The sequence below is a fragment of the Tamandua tetradactyla genome, chromosome 1, assembly GCF_023851605.1.
Source record: "Tamandua tetradactyla isolate mTamTet1 chromosome 1, mTamTet1.pri, whole genome shotgun sequence".
In the NCBI taxonomy this organism is placed as follows: Eukaryota; Metazoa; Chordata; class Mammalia; order Pilosa; family Myrmecophagidae; genus Tamandua; species Tamandua tetradactyla.
The window spans coordinates 115,800,411-115,818,134 of record NC_135327.1 but is presented as its reverse complement, the minus strand read 5'-3'; positions in this window follow the sequence as shown (position 1 = coordinate 115,818,134).

Sequence of the window (17,724 nt, the reverse complement as noted above, 5' to 3'; positions counted from 1 at the left end):
GTTAAAAAACAGGGACTAACTTAGGGTTCCCTGTGTAGTATAGTTACATGGGTTTTTAAAAAGTTTATTCTGTCACCACATATGAAATCTGATATTTCCCTTTTTTATCGTACTCAGATATATATTCCAGTGCTGTTAATTGAGCTCACAATGCATGCTACCATCACTACCATCCGTTACCAAAACATTTTCATCATTTCAAACATGTATCTTATATTTTAAGGCTCAACTTCTCATTCCCTATCACCAGCCTGTCCTCTACTAATCTATATTCTAGGTTCAACTCTATGAGTTTGATTATTCTAATTTCTTCAAATCAGTGAAATCATACAATATTTGTCCTTTCATGGCTGGCTTATTTCACTCAATATGATGTCATCAAGGTTCATCCATCTTGTCACATATACCAGGACTTCCAATAGCTTTCTATGGCTGAATAATATTGCATGGCATCTATAGATCACATTTTATTTATCTATTCATTGGTTGATGATGGGCACTTGGGTTGCTTTCCTCTTTGACCAATTGTGAACAATGCTGCTATAAACATTGGTGTGCAAATATATATTTGAGTTCCTGCTTTTAATTCCTTTGAGTCTACGTAGTATTGGGATTTCAGAGTCATATTGTAGTTTTATACTTAGTTTTCTGAGGAACTGCCAAATGGTTTTCCACAGCAGCTGCACCATATGCAATTGCCACCAGCAGTGAATGATGTTCCTCTTTCTCCACATCTCTCTGACACTTATTATTTTTTTGCTTTTTTAAATTACATATTTTGTAATATATTTTATAAAAATGTTTTTATAATATAATCTAGTGGGTGTGAACTGGTATCTCATTGTAGTTTTAATTTGCATTTCCCTGATAGCTAATGATGCTGAGCATCTTTTCATGAGCTTTCTGGCCATTTGTATGTCTTCTTTGGAGAGTTGTCTGTTCAATTATTTTGCCCATTATTAAATTGGGTTGTTTGTCGTTTTGTTGTTAAAGTCCTAAAGATGCTCCCCTATGTTTTCATCTAGGAGTTTGATAATTCTAAGTCTTATATTAAGATATTTTATCCATTTTTGCATTGATTTTTGCATATGGTGTGAAGTAGGGATCCTCCTCCTTATTATTATTATTTTTTTTTTGCAAATAGATATTCAGTTTTTTCAGCACCATTTGTTGAAGTGACCATTTTTTTCCAATTGAGTGTTCTTTGCCACTTTGTCAAAAATCAATTGGCCATAAACATGAGGGTCTATTTCTGAGCTCTTGATTCAATTCCATCGCCCTATATGTCAATCCTTTTGCCAGTACTATGATGTTTTTATTACTGTGGCTTTGTAATAACTTTTAAGATCAATAAGTGTGAATTCTCCAACTTTGCTCTCCTTTATCAGGGTGGCTTTAAGTGTTCCTGGCAAGTTACCCTTCCATACAAATTTGTTGATTGGCTTTTCCATTTCTTCAAAGAAGGTTGGAATTTTGATTGGATTGCATTGACTCTTTAAAGTGCTTTAGGTAGTATCGACATCTTACTAACAGTTGGTCTTCCAGTCCATGAGCATGGAAAGTCCTTCCATTTACTTATGTCTTCTTTAATTTCTTTAGCAATGTTTTGTAGATTTCTGTTTACAAGTTCTTTCTATCCTTGGTTTGATTTCTTCTTAGATATTTGATTATTTTGGTTGCTATTGTGAATGATTTTTTTTTCTTGATATCTTCTTCCAATTGTTCATTGCTTATATATAGAAACACTACTGATTTTGGGGTATAGATCTTCAACCCTGTTGCTTTGCTAAATTCATTTATCAGCTTTAGGAACTTTGTTGTGGATTTTTTCCGGGTATACTGTATATAGGATCACATCATCTACAAATAGGGAAATATTCTTATTTTTCAATTTCATGTCCTTTATTTATTTTTCTTGCCTAAATGTTCTCAGTCAGAACTTCCAGTACAATGTTGAATAACAATGGTAACAGTGGGTTTCTTTGACTTGTTTCTGATCTTAGAGGGAATGTTTTAAGTCTTTTACCATTAAACAGGATGTTAACTGTGGGCTTTTCATATATGCCCTTTATTAGGTTGAAGTTTCCTTCTGTTTCTAGTGTTCTGATTTTTTTTAAATATCAAAGAGAATTGCATTTGGTCAAATGCCTTTTCTGCGTCAATTGTGTGATGTGTTTTCCCCATTCATTCTGTTTATGTGGTTTATCACATGAACTGATTTTCTTATGTTGAACCAATCTTGTATGACAGGGATAAATCCCACTTGATGCTATCTAATGTTTTGATATGTTGTTGGATGTGGTTTGCTAGTACCACATTGCTGACGATTTTTGCATTTATATCCATAAGAGATACTGTCTGTAGTTTTTTTTCTCCCCCTGTGGTATCCCTATCTTACTTTGATATGAGAGTGATTTGGACTCATAGAATGAATTAAGGAATATCCCATCCTCTTTAAGTTTTGGGAGATTGTGAGCACAACTGTGGTTAAGTCTCCTTGGAATGTTCAGTAGATTCCCCTCATGAAGCCGTTGATCTGATTCTGCGTTTTTTCTTGTTTGGGGGAGGATTTTTAAAAAGATCCTTTGCTAATAACTGGTTTATTGGGATGTGTGATTCCTTCCTGAGACAATGAAAGTAGTTGCAGTTTAAGTAGTTGCAATGAAAGTAGTGCAATTTTAAGAAAAAGTCCATTTTATTCATAATGTTTTTTTTAATAGTATCCTCTTATAGTCCTTTTTGTTTCTATGGGATCAGTAGTAATGTCCTCTTTTTAATTTCCGAATTTCATAATTTGCATCTTCTCCCCCACTTACATCCCCCTTCCTCTGCATTTTCGTCAGACTAGCTAAGGGTTTGTAAATTTTATTGATATTTTGAAAGAATGCAGTTTTGGTTTTGTTGATTCCCTTAGTTGTGTGTGTTCATGTTTTTAATTTCATTTTTCACTATTCTAACTTTTGCTTCCTTTCTTCTGCTTGCTTTGGGTTTAATATCCTCTTTTTTGTGTAGTTCTTCCAGTGTAGAGGTTAGATCTCTGATTTGGATTTTTCCTCCTTTTTGATGCAAGCCGTATAGAATGATACATTCTCGTCTCAGAACTGTCTTTACTGCATCATAAGTTTTTGGTATGTTGTATTTTCATGATATCAATTATTGAGAGTGGTGTGTTGAAGTCACTTCCTATTAAGGTAGAACTGTTAATTTCTCCCTTCAAATCTGTCAGTATTTGCTTCATATACTTTGGGCTCTTCTGTTTGGTGCATATATATTTATAATTGTTATACTTTCCTGTTGAATTTACCCCTTTATCAGTATTTAATGATCAGTGACCATCTTTGACCCTGTTCTAGTTTGCTAGCTGCTGGAATGTGATATACCAGGAATGGAATGGCTTTTAAAATGGGAATTTAACAAGTTGCTAGTTTATAGTTCCAAGGCTGAGAAAATGTCCCAATTAAAACAAGTCTATAGAAATATTCAATCTAAGGCATCCAGGAAAAGATACCTTGGTTCAAGAAGGCTGATGAAGTTCAGGGTCTCTCTCAAGTGAAAAGGCACATAGTGAACATGGTCAGGGCTTCTCTCTTAGCTGGAAGGGCACATGGTGAACATGGTGTCATCTGCTGGCTTTCTCTCCTGGCTTTCAGTTTCATGAAGCTCCCTGGGAGGCGTTTTCCTTCTTCATCTCCAAAGGTTGCTGGCTTGTGGACTCTCTGCTTCGTGGTGCTACAGCATTCTTTGTTCTCTCTGCATCTCCTTTCTCCAAAATGTTTCCTCTTTCATAGGACTCCAGAAACTAATCAAGACCCCCCCAAATGGGTCGAGACATGCCGTCACCTAATCCAGTTTAACAACCACTCTTGATTAAATCACATCTCCAGGGAGATGATCTGATTACAATTTCAAACATACTGTATTGAATAGGGATTATTCTACCTTTAGGAGATGGGACTTTGATTAAAACATGGCTCTTGTAGGGGACATACATCCTTTCAAAGCAGCACAGACACTCATAAATGTTTTTGACTTAACGTCTATTATATTTGATATTAGCATTGCTATATCAATATAGCAAAAGTGCCCTTTTGGTTACTACTTGGTATATTTTTTTCATGGTTTCACTTTCACCCTCCCACTACCTCTGAATTTAAGGTGAGTTTCTTGTAGAGAGCATACATTGGATCATGCTTTTAAAATCTATTTTGCTGATCCTGCTTTATTTTTTTTTTTGGCATAGGCAGGCTCTGGGAATCGAACCGCAGTCTCTGGCATGGCAGGTGAGAATTCTGCCACTGAGCCGCCATTGCAGCACCCCAGTCCTGCTTTTTAATGACATGGTTTTTAATGACAATTCAGTGCTCAAATTAATTAGGATTCCCAGGTATGTGAAAATTTTTTTCTCTTACTTTTTTCAGAATTCTTTCCTTGTCTTTTATATGTGATGGTGTAATCAGTATATGACAGGGTATATTTTTCTGCCAGTTTATCCTGTTTGGTATTACTGAGCTTCTTGGATGTGCATATTCACATCTTTTGGTAAGATCTCTGTCATTTTTTTCTTTGACTATTCCTTCTGTCTCTTTCTATTTTTCCTTCTCCTTCTGGGACTCCCACAATATTTGCTCAGTTACATCTAATGGTGTCTCATAGCTGTCAGGCTATTTTTTCTTTGCATGGGCAGGCACCGGGAGTCAAAGTCAGGTCTCTGGCATGGCAGGTGAGAACTCTGCCACTGAGCTACCAAGTCCAGTCCTGTCAGGCTATTTTTGGTTTTTTTAATTCTTTTTTATTTCTGCTCTTCAGTCTGACTCATTTCAAGTGCCTCATCTTCAACTTCACGACTTCTTTTTTCTTCTGGTTCCAATCTGTACTTGAAACCCTCCTGGGTATTTTTCCTTTCAGTTATTGTGGTCTAGAACTCCATTAGTTCTGTTGACTTCCTTTTAAAATTTTCTAACTATTTACTTAGACTCTCATACTCCTCATTCATTCACTTTCCTGACATTTTAAAATTTGTTCTTTAAACATACTTTCATCTTCTTTAACATTTTTACAATCATTTTTTAAAAGGCTTTGTTATGTTCATATTCTCCTCTTCTTTGTTGGTGTTTTCTATATTTTTATCCTCTTCCTTTGGATAGGAAGAGGATAAAATCATTTCATGTTTCTTTCTTTGTCTTGTGCTCTTCTGTTGCACTGTTTACCTTTTAATATTTTAAAATGTTAACTCTTGGATTTGTTCACTGAGATGTCTGTTTCTTGGTTTTGTAGCCAGCTGGGGATGAGACAAAGATTTTCTTGATCTTCAGCCCCCTTGTTAGGAAAGTTTGTCCAAGGTGAACACAGCAAGCAGGGTTTTCCCTGGCTTTTTAGGCCTCTGTCTTGTCCTGGGCTTTTGTCTGTTAATTGTTTTGGAGTTCCCCTCTCTGCTGGAGTTTGGGTCTTCTTTTTCTGGGAGATAGACCTGCCTCTCATGGGTGTTTGTAGCCTGCAGGCCTTTGTCACAGACTCTCTGCCTCCATAGTTTTTAACACTCCTTTTATTGTCTTAAGCTGATTTTTCCTGAAGGGCAAATTCTGGGAGGAGGGTCACCCCATAGAAGACTTTCCCAGTCTCTTTCCCAGCCAAAGCAGGACCAGGAACCACTAAGTGTGCACAGGCCTGCTCCGAAGGCCCCTGGGAGGGGATCAGGACAGGTGTCAAAACTTCTCAGACAGTTTTCCTAAGTTGAGATTTCCTGGCCTGCCCACCAAATACAGTCCTTCGGTTATGTGTCCCCCGTAGCCCTGAGGAAGCAAATCCTTTTAAAATCCCTACTACCTCCATCGCTGTCCTGGAGGTTTGAAACTTGGTTCCCTCTCCCCTCCCCTCCACCCCCCAACTCCTCCCACCCCTACCCTTTGTCTGGGATGGGGTTGAAAAAATGGCTGGCATTGCCTTTGCCCTGGGTGGGTTAAAACAAAAGCTGCCCTGATAGCTGATCCCAGCACTCCTAGAACAAAGTCAGTGATCAGTGACCAGTTGTGCCTACCCCTGTTCTTGGGGAGAAGGATTTTAAGTCCCTTTCTGTCAGGAAGGAGCTAACCAGGGACTGGACCCCACAGCAGCGGATGCAAGAGTGGGAGATGCGAACCGGTAGCCACTGCACAGAGAGAGAAATTTACTGCTCTTTCCTGTAAATTTCAGCTTCTTCCTCCTGCTCGTCCCTGGATGCTATTGTTCTTCCGTCTTCTGAAGTTTCAAGATAGTTGTTTCAGACAGTTTCTGCCTGTTTAATGGTTGTTCTGGTGGAAGGACTGAATCCTGGAGCTCCCTACTCCACCTTGCAAATCTCTCGCTTTTATTTTCTTGTTACTAGTTTTTCATTCCTCATTGAAATTTGAATGTAAGTAGGGGGAGCCATCATATCTCTTTACAAATATTTCATCCTATACTTCTTCTAGGTATGTGGTAAGATAGTCCTTTCCCTCTCCATTGAATTCAAGCATGGCCATGTGACTTGTGGTTCATTAAGTGTGAGTGGAACAGTTATACTGACACCAGAGGACACTGATTGTTATGTAAACTGCAGCAAGAATAGGAGAAATGCATGCAGTGAAACGCATATGTATTTGAAAAGGCTCCCAAGACTTAGAGCAAAGCTACCCTCAACATATTGATGCAAAGTGCTTGTGAAGCAAATGGTCTGGAATTCTGGTTTCATTGAATCATTTATTTTTCCCCATAAAGACTGCATAAATCTCTTTTCTTCAGGGCTAAAGATTTATAATCCTATATTAAAAGGGTTTTGTGTCACCAAGAAACTGAAAGTATGGCATATCCCTCTAATTCAGTTTGTCATTTTGTTTCCCATCTGCCTTCTTTCTTCATCCTGGCGAGGTCCCATTGTGATCTCCATGTTTCAGTCAATAGGAAAAGCAATCCTCGGAGGATATGGCTTTGAACGTACTAAAGGCTCTGTCTCATCAGGCTTAACTTGTCCCTGCATCGATGACTTCCAGGACTGTGGTTTCCTGTGGTTACAAACCTCTCCTGCATGTCAGACTTATTTAACAGAGGAATCCTGTCAGCTTTTTTTTTTTTTAGAGATCATTATTTTTTTTTTTATTAATTAACGGAAAAAAAGAAATTAACCCAACATAAAAAGAAATTAACCCAACATTTAGAAATCATACCATTCTACATATGCAATCAGTAATTCTTAATATCATCACATAGATGCATGATCATCGTTTCTTAGTACATTTGCATCGGTTTAGAAGAACTAGCAACACAACAGAAAAAGATATAGAATGTTAATATAGAGAAAAAAATAAAAGTAATAATAATAGTAAAAAAAAACCAAAAAAACAAAAAAAAACCTATAGCTCAGTTGCAGCCTCATTCAGTGTTTTAACATGATTACTTTACAATTAGGTATTATTGTGCTGTCCATTTTTGAGTTTTTGTATCTAGTCCTGTTGCACAGTCTGTATCCCTTCAGCTCCAATTACCCATTATCTTACCCTGTTTCTAACTCCTGCTGGACTCTGTTACCAATGACATATTCCAAGTTTATTCTCGAATGTCAGTTCATATCAGTGGGACCATACAGTATTTGTCCTTTAGTTTTTGGCTAGACTCACTCAGCATAATGTTCTCTAGGTCCATGCATGTTATTACATGCTTCATAAGTTTATCCTGTCTTAAAGCTGCATAATATTCCATCGTATGTATATACCACAGTTTGTTTAGCCATTCATCTGTTGATGGACATTTTGGCTGTTTCCATCTCTTTGCAATTGTAAATAACGCTGCTATATACATTGGTGTGCAAATGTCCGTTTGTGTCTTTGCCCTTAAGTCCTTTGAGTAGATTCCCAACAATGGTATTGCTGGGTCATATGGCAATTCTATATTCAGCTTTTTGAGGAACCGCCAAACTGCCTTCCACAGTGGTTGCACCATTTGACATTCCCACCAACAGTGGATAAGTGTGCCTCTTTCTCCACATCCTCTCTAGCACTTGTCATTTTCTGTTTTGTTGATAATGGCCATTCTGGTGGGTGTGAGATGATATCTCATTGTGGTTTTGATTTGCATTTCTCTAATGGCCAGGGACATTGAGCATCTCTTCATGTGCCTTTTGGCCATTTGTATTTCCTCTTCTGAGAGGTGTCTGTTCAAGTCTTTTTCCCATTTTGTAATTGGGTTGGCTGTTTTTTTGTTGTTGAGTTGAACAATCTCTTTATAAATTCTGGATACTAGACCTTTATCTGATATGTTGTTTCCAAATATTATCTCCCATTGTGTAGGCTGTCTTTCTACTTTCTTGATGAAGTTCTTTGATGCACAAAAGTGTTTAATTTTGAGGAGCTCCCATTTGTTTATTTCCTTCTTCAGTGCTCTTGCTTTAGGTTTAAGGTCCATAAAACCGCCTCCAATTGTAAGTTTCATAAGATATCTCCCTACATTTTCCTCTAACTGTTTTATGGTCTTAGACCTAATGTTTAGATCTTTGATCCATTTTGAATTAACTTTCGTATAGGGTGTGAGATATGGGTCCTCTTTCATTCTTTTGCATATGGATATCCAGTTCTCTAGGCACCATTTATTGAAGAGACTGTTCTGTCCCAGGTGAGTTGGCTTGACTGCCTTATCAAAGATCAAATGTCCATAGATGAGAGGGTCTATATCTGAGCACTCTATTCGATTCCACTGGTCGATATAAACCTGTCAGCTTTTTGATAGAGTATTGCCCCCCGTGACTCTCCTTGGGGATAATATATCTTCTGGATTCTACCTCAGCTTTTAATGTTATCTACTTCAAGGAAAATGTAAGTGTGGTTCTGAAGGTCTGTATGTGGGGTCATCACAGATGAAAAAGAGAAGGCTTTATCATTCCTAAGCCAAGGACACAAGCTCTAAGTCTAAATAGACTTTTCAAAAAACTTTGGGGTTCAATTCCCGGTGCCCGCCCATGTGAAAAAAAATACTCTGGGGGTTTGTGGATCCCCCAAATGCACATAGGCACATACTTAACATTTTTTTGCTTAAAATTTGAAAGTGTAAGAGCCAACACTCTCTACCCTCAAGCACATGGGTTGTCCTCATGATAAAGCCTCTTTCCTCACATTTTACCTTATGGAAATTAATTGCCCATATGAGAAAGTGCACCACTCGTTCATTGGCAAAATTGTAAAGGAGTAAAATTAGAAGAACTAGCAACACAACAGAAAAAGATATAGAATGTTAATATAGATAAAAAAAAAATAAAAGTAATAATAATAGTAAAAAAAACCCAAAAAAACAAAAAAAAACCCTATAGCTCAGATGCAGCTTCATTCAGTGTTTTAACATGATTACTTTACAATTAGGTATTATTGTGCTGTCCATTTTTGAGTTTTTGTATCTAGTCCTGTTGCACAGTCTGTATCCCTTCAGCTCCAATTACCCATTTTTACCCCCTACTAGATTGTCTTGGTTTATCTGCTCTTCCCAGCCCCCACCTTCAACATCAGGATGGTCTTTTACTCCCACAATTTCCTAATTTCTTCCTGAATTGACGCTAAGGTTTGCCACCTTCCTTTTGAACCCCAGTTTTTGTTAATATTTCAGATTGTTTAATTGCAGAATATATTCACTGCAGTTAACAGTGTTTATGGAAATGATTTTGAAGTTCTGGGCAATCAGGTGGGGAGCATATTTCTAATATCACTTTGCATCTTAATTTAGAGTACTATACATCTTTTAGTATTTAGAGACCTTAGAAATTATCTTTTCTTTTTATCGTTCTCCACATCTCTATTTCAAAATCAAAACTCCTAAGCCCCTTTACATTATAGAGTAAAGTGGTTACCAGTGCTCCTAACAAATATGATTGTCTTGCATAACAGATTTGACTTGATAGCTCAGAAAAGTGTGGTAATCTTGTGAAGTCATAGATTTCCATGTGGATTCTTGCAATGTATGTGTATGACTATATCCCCGAGCAGTGCCTGACATATTGATGCCATTGACAAATTGCTCAGTAAAAGAACAAATAAACAAATGAATGAATAGCTGTTGGTAATGTGTAGTCTGCTAGCAGTTCCTACAGATTTTTGGTATAGTGTCAAATGTGCAGCAGGTTAGCCTTAATAAGCTTTCAATTTGGGCGAGCTTCTAAGATTTACTTAATATGAGAACTTTTACATTAGGTCCTAGGACTGAAAAAAAGAGAGACATAAGCTTCAAAGATTATAGACTTCTCTTTCTTGCTGTTGAATGTCACAACAAAGAACAGAGAGACTCCATCATCAGGGAACCACAATCCTCCAGTTCACTGTTCCCCAATTCCCAGGAGGTGGTCTTGAGGCTAACAGTCCAATATGGCTGCTAGAGCTAGCTCTGGTCATCACATTCAAGTTCTAGGCAGATAAAATGAAGACAGGGCAGAGATGGTCACACTCCCTCTTTTTGAAGGACACATCTTGAAAGAACCATGCAATATTTCTATTTCCATCTCATTAGCCAGATGTGACCATACCTTGCTGCAAGGGACGATGTACGTTATGGCTTGTTGGGGTAAATGATGATGTGTTCAGCTAAACATGTGTTCCCAAAGAATAAGAGAGAATGAAAATTTGGAGAAAACATTATCTTCCCTAATTTCAGCTCAAACATGGCTAATTTAACCTCCTAGTTATATGAAAAACTGAAAAAGTTAACACATAGAAAAAAATGATCATTTTTTTCCTGAAAAATTCATTTCCCTTTAGAAAAAAAATACATTGCTATGTTAAAATGTGAATTAAGCTCATTATCTAATTATAGTTGCTGTGTAAAGAGGTAAAAATAAAATAGTGCTGGGAATGTAAAATATTGGTGTTTTACAGTTGTGGGCAAAGTTTACATTTTAATTTAAGATGTGCTAGATATTACCTCCTGGCACTTGGAATCCATTCTTACTGTCTTTTCCATGCCTTCCTGTGCTGCAAAAATTGGAATGCTTAAAAGAAAAAAGACTGGTTTTATCAGATTTCCTTGTAGGCAAGATTCTGGGGCAAGTTTAATTCCTCTAATTAGATCTGATCACAAAAGGTAGGAAGATAGAAGTGAGGGAGAAATATTTTCTTCCATAACACTGTCCTAACTTCTGTCCTGATTGCCTACCTAACCCCTTCTTCCATGACTGTCCATGTGCACACAGGCACAGCCACTGACATTTTGGTAGACTGTTAACTTGGCCTATCATTCCTTGATGAGAGAATGAATCAGGTCCTCTATAAAAAAGTACATTTCAACTAAAGAGATAACTAGACAGCCCTTAATCACACAGTTGCTATTCACCATCTTGTGCTAGTTACTTCCAAATTGATGAATGGTTTCAAAGGGAGCCCAATCTCACGGACGCTTCATGAGAAAGATTTAAAACGTGGAGTCCTGTTATTGCCTTTCTCCCACTCAGCCATTATTATTTGACTATCTGAAATAAAATTATCTTTCTATAAGCATAATTGCATACTGAAGTAATTTTGTAAAGGCATATTTATATTTTAGACCAGAATACAGAAAAAAAATATTTCTACCTCTTTCTTTGGTACAAAAAACTAAAAATTGTCTAAATATTACTCTCCTGGAAATTGCCCATTAAGTGATTTCCACATTTTCAGTTCAATTCAACTATTCCTTTTTCATTTAGAAGGGAATTAGAAAGTTCACCCCTACACTCCTCTCTCCACCTACAGCCCACAGTTCCTTATCACTTCATTTGCAAAGTGCATATTATGAGTCACACACTGTGATAGGTAGTATAGACATAAATAAACATAACATAAAATTCCTGCCCTGAAAGAGTTCGTATTTTAATTGGGATGCAGCTACATAAGTGGATTAATTTCAATACTAGATACTGAGTGCTATAATGGAGTTACTACTATGTCTTTTTAATGCCATAAAATACTAAGGGTCTATCTTTCTGAATATTCATAGAAGGCAAATGTCCGTGGTGTTTACTTTTTTATTAAAGTAGGCATAATAGTGCTTACTATTTGCCATTCAGTAAGCCAAGATTTTTGTCCATTTTATTGTTTCCCGTTCTCACATTGGGTTGGTTAGGTAAGCAGCACGTAGGTGTATCAAAAAGGATGAATTTAAGTGAACAGAAGTCACTCTATGTGAAAGAGAGAGGAAGGGCGCAGGAAGAGAGACAGTGAGAGTGAGAGGCATGCACATGAGAGAGATATTAAAAATATGTAAAAAAAAAAAAAAAAGGCTGGAAGAGCAAGTAGGAAAAGGGAAGTTATAGTAGCCAGCTTCCACAATGGCCCCAGTGATTCCTGCCTCCTGACATTTATGTCCTTATGTAATTCCTTCGTACATTCTGTCAGTGTGACTTAGAGATTACTACAAAAGTGATGACAGGTCTCACTTATTCTTAGAATAAAAAGAAACGGTGATTTCTGATTCTCTTCCCCTCTCTTCCTTTCTCTCTCCACCTCTTTCTCTCCATTCAGTCACTTACTCTGGGGGAAGTCAGCTGACATGTTGTGATGACATTCAGGCAGCCCTGTGGAAAGGCTTATGTTATAGGGAACTGAGGCCTTCTGCCAACAGCTAGCAATGAACTGAGACCTCCAACGATCAGCCGTGTTAGGACCCATCATGAGAGTGGATGCTCCACCCTAATTCAGCCTTCAGATGATGCAGCCCTGGCCATCAGCTTCACTGAAGCCTCATGAGAGACCCAGCTAAGCGGCTTCCAGATTCCTAAGCTTCAGACACTGTGTGAGATAATCAACATTTGCTATTTTTAGTTGTAAAAAGAGTTTTGGGGGGTGGTTTGTTACACAGCAAAAGATAACTAATACAAAAGCTCTTGTGAGCTTGCATCTGCTGGTTTGCTACTGGAGATACTGTTTCAGTTGGACCTAGATTCTCAAAAAGATATTCTTTCTTACCTGGGACTAGAACTTCTAAAATTATAATGCCTTGGTCTAGGCAGCTGGATTTTGGAATCAACCCAGTCTTATTGCCATCATAGCAAGAAAAGGTGTTAGAGCCAGTGGTAAGAAGTCTCCTCTTTCTTCTGTCTTCTGATCTCTTGCAGTGTCCCCTGTTGGAAAAACTTAACTGAAGTTAGCTGGCTGGGGAACCTGAAGAAGCTAGTATACAGACTCCAGACCCAACATCTTAGAGAAAAGGATATTGAAAACTGAGTGTACCATTGTGAGTTAGTCAAGGTTCTCTAGAGAAACAGAACCAACAGGAGAGATTTATAAAGGTGTCACATGCAACCGTGGGAATGGAAGCATCCAAAATCCATAAGGTAGGCTGAGAAGCTGGTGGCTCTGATGAAGGGTCTGGATGAACTCCACAGGAGAGGCTTGCTGGCTGAAGAAGCAGTGAAAAAGTCTCTCTTTTTTCTTAAAGGCCTTCAACTGATTGAATTATCTCATTGGTGGGAGGCACGCCTTAGTTGATCACAGATGTAATCAGCCACAGATGCAATCAATTGGTTGATGATTCAATACACCTAACTTTCGGTTTATCAACCAGTCACAAAATATCCTTGCAGCAATGGTCAGGCCAATGCTTGCCTGACCAGACAACTGGGCATAGTCACTTGGCCAATTTGACACCAGAACCTAACCATCACACACTGACAGACATTAAGTAAACAAATTTTGCAGACAAGAGCCTTAATCTAAGGTGTGGGCATTCTCTCCTCCACCCAAAATAAACCAGGACACAGGTGAAGCATGAAGAAAGAATGTGAGCCCAAAAGAGAAGTCTTATTTGCGTTTTCTGCTTTAAGGAAAAGGGGCAAAAGGAAGAAAACTGTATCTTGAACTTTATTTTATGAAGTTAAAACAGACTGTTTGCAAGCTAGTTGGTCCTATTGATAAGACTCTGGAGAGCTACTCTTCTCCGATAAGAGATAGAGTAGGGAAGTTATTCAATTTGTGTTCTACAGCTGTTAGTAGAATGAATAAATCATAAGTGGAATTGCACTAGTGTTTTCTCTATAATTAATCGAATACTTTATGGCCTTTAAAGAGAAAGGAGTCCTACAAACAATGGGGATGCACAGGAGATAATTAATTACTTTCAATGCATGCTGGAAAGCTTACAACTTCTTTTGGGAGATACAATCTTTGGAAAATTTTGCAGTCACTTTCCTTCTATTTATTTTCTTAGCAAATTGTACATTCTCCAGAGGAAATTTTATTTTCAAAAAACAAAAAGAGTTGTTATTAAACCAATTACTTAATTCAAAGCCTATAGGGAGAGCAATTACAATTCATTAGATAACTCCATTTTATATAAAGATTCTTTATTGAATTAGCCTAAATTCCAAAAGATATTGCCACATTTTTATAGATGGCCATTATAATTTCCCAGTTTTCAACAAACTATGTCCAGAACAGGAATCAACAAACTATGTCCAGAATGCCAAATCTGGCCACTTGTGTTTATAAATAAAGTTTTATTGGAACACAATCATACCCATTCATTTACCTGTTGTCCACATTTGTATTTGTACTATAATAGCAAAAGTAAATTTAGGCAAAGTCAAAAAATATTAATATTTGGCACTTTACACAATGAGTTTGCCCTAGGATATTAGTTTCTCTGCTTAATTTATAAAAAGAAAAATTATAAAAGTACCTCATTTGAAATGTAAATTTACCCTAAAATAATCTTGCATGTAAGATCTGAAATATGGCAGTTATTTGAACATGTCTTTCCTTAATTCTAGAGGTTTTTTCTTTTGGCATGGGAAGGCTCTGGAATCAAAAAGCCTTGATGGAACTTCATTTCTCACTGCTAATAGAACAATGATATAGGAATTTGAATGCATCCTACAGTTATTAAACATATAGATGAAGAAAAATAAGGTGATTCACTTTAATTTAATCAACTACTTTACCAGCAAATATATATTGAGGAGTTGCTATATTTCTTGATTATATGTATAGTATATGATATAACTTAGAATATAAAGTAAATAAATGTGTTTACATGAATATATGTGTTTGCATAATTGTATTTAAGAGAAATAATAAGCAGAACAAGCTTTCTTTCATTAATTATTATATTAGCCAGAGGAAAAAAAGTCTTAGGAAAAATGATGGGGAATAAAGATTGGTTGGGAAGAAAAGGAATGTTTTTAATTCCAATTCCAATTGAAAACATTAAGTTTCGATTCTAGATTTTAATTTTAAATTGGTTAGCTTGACGTATAACACAGAAGTAAAACAATTGAAAAGCTGCTTTATTGTTGGTCTCTTATTGGGAATACCAGCTGTACAAACTTTGGCAAGTTTAACTGATCTTTCTTCTGTGTCCTAGTTGATTAAAACAGGATAGAATAATCTCTATATTAAAGGATTAAGTGAAGGTTAAATGAGACAATATTTGTAAATTTTAGTGCCTGGTCTGAAGAGGTTATCTAATTATGATTAAAGGAGTAATAATATTTTATAGCTATTCAATTTCTTTTTTGTTATGATTTATGTAGATTGGTTAGTAAGGTAAGAATGGAAAAGCATTAAGAATGGTCTGAGTTTCTTGCTTGTTCTTATTTCAAGGAATTGCTATACATTGACTTCCCTGGGAAACTGATTCTGAGTCAGAAGTTAGCATGGAGTCGTTTATTAGAAAATGCTCTTGGAATCAACATCTGTCAAAGGAAAGGGGTGGAACAAAGATGGAGAAAGAGGAATTGGGCTATAATGCCATCATGACAAAAGTGTCAGGTAATCCCAAGGGGGGCTCTGAAGCTAGATGATCCTTTGGCGTCGTCTAGTGTAGTGGTGAGGCAAAGCTTTTATTCTTCTTTATTGACTAGTCATTAGATGTGGACTGTTTTGGGGCAATTTTCCAGAGCTGAAAGTGGTTAACAGGCATTCCCAAAGAGGAATCCATGTGGCATATCACTAACTGCCTATCAAAGGATTTACAGAAGCAAAAAAACTTTTGGATCAGATGCTGTAAATAACATCTTTTCCAAAAATATTATTATGGTCCCCATTGGTGGCCATAAACCACACCACCTATCTGGATATTTCCAGCTAAATTCTCTCATAACTCCTTCTTCACCACTCCTGGTTCATATCATCCAGTGCCCAGCTCTTCTGTCATTCTTAGAAGGTTATTCATGTGCTGGAGTCCCCTGCCAGGGCACTGTACATATTCTGGGAGGTCTTATGACTTTTACTACAAAGGAAATATAAACCAACTTGGTGTGGGTCAGGAGAGTTAATTTCAGATTACAAAGGGTGAAAAGGATATGAATTTTGGACAACTGAAACCAGTTTCTCATTTTCTCTTGAAAAGACCACTTCTCCTCCACCCCTATTTTAACAGAACATTTCATCTGGAAGTCCTTAAATATGGCCTCAACTGCAACATGCATTTTCTGTAGACTATGCAGTTGAACAGTGTAACATAGTGCAAAATGAAGGTGGCTCCTTTACCTTTCCTCATGCCAATAGATTACTATAATTCAATGAAAGGACTTTGCTTTTGACTCTGGGTCTGCAAATAACTAACACTGTGAACCTGGAAACAAATTTATCCCCACTAAGCTTCATCCTTAGTGATTTCATTTTGGTACAATAACAACAACAAAACCAATCAATTGTACTACACAAGTTAATTGAATGAAAGAAAAAAAACCACATTATTTTCTCAATTGGAGCAGAAAAGGCATTTGGAAAAAGTCCAGCAAATTTATTGATAAAACACCCAGAAAACAAGGAATAAAAGGGAACTTCCTGAACATGATAAAGGACATATGTGAAAAATCCATAACCAGTATCATACTCAATGACAAAAGACTGAAAGCTTTCCCTCAGATCAGGAATGAAACAAGGATATCCATCATCACTATTGCTATTTGACATTGCAAGAAAGTTCTAGCCAGAACATAAATAAATAAGTAAGTAAGTAAATAAATAAATAAATGACATCTAAATTGAAAAGGAAGAAGTAAAAATACTCCCAATTGTAGATGACACGATCCTACATATAGAAAAATCCCCAAGAAAGTTTGTTGCTAGAGCTAATAAATGAATTCAGCTAGTGGTGCATGAAGAGATTAATACACAGAAGTCAACATGTTTGTATATATCAGAAAGGAACATTCTGAAATAGGATGGCAAAGATGAATAGATATGGGAAACTTAGTACATTGTTGATAGAAACGTAAAATTGTGTGGCTGCTGTGGAAAACAGTTTGTCTTTTCCTCAAAAATTAAAATCTTAGAACTGCCTTATGACCTGGTAATCCCATTGCTAGGTATATACCCCAGAGAATTGAAATCAGATATTTGGACAGATATTTTTGCACCAATGTTCATAGCAGCTTTATTTATTTAGCCAAAAGGTGGAGGCAATCCAAATGCCCATCAAGAGATGAATGTCCAAACAAAATGTGGTATATACATACAACAGAATAGTGTTCAGACATAAAGAAGAATGAAGTTGTGATATATGCTACAACACGTATTAACCTTGCTATTGCAGGAAATAATCAGGCATAGTTGCATAGTTCCACTTATATAAAATAACAAGAATATGCAAATTTTCTTGAGACAGAAAGTAGAATTCAGTTTACTAATGATGGGGAGGAGGGAGAAGATGGAGTTCACGGACGACAGATACAGGTTCTCTGTCTGGAGCAATGGGCAGGTTCTGGTAATGGATGGTGATAAGTGTAGTCCAGCATTGTGAATGCAATTACTCTCACTGCAA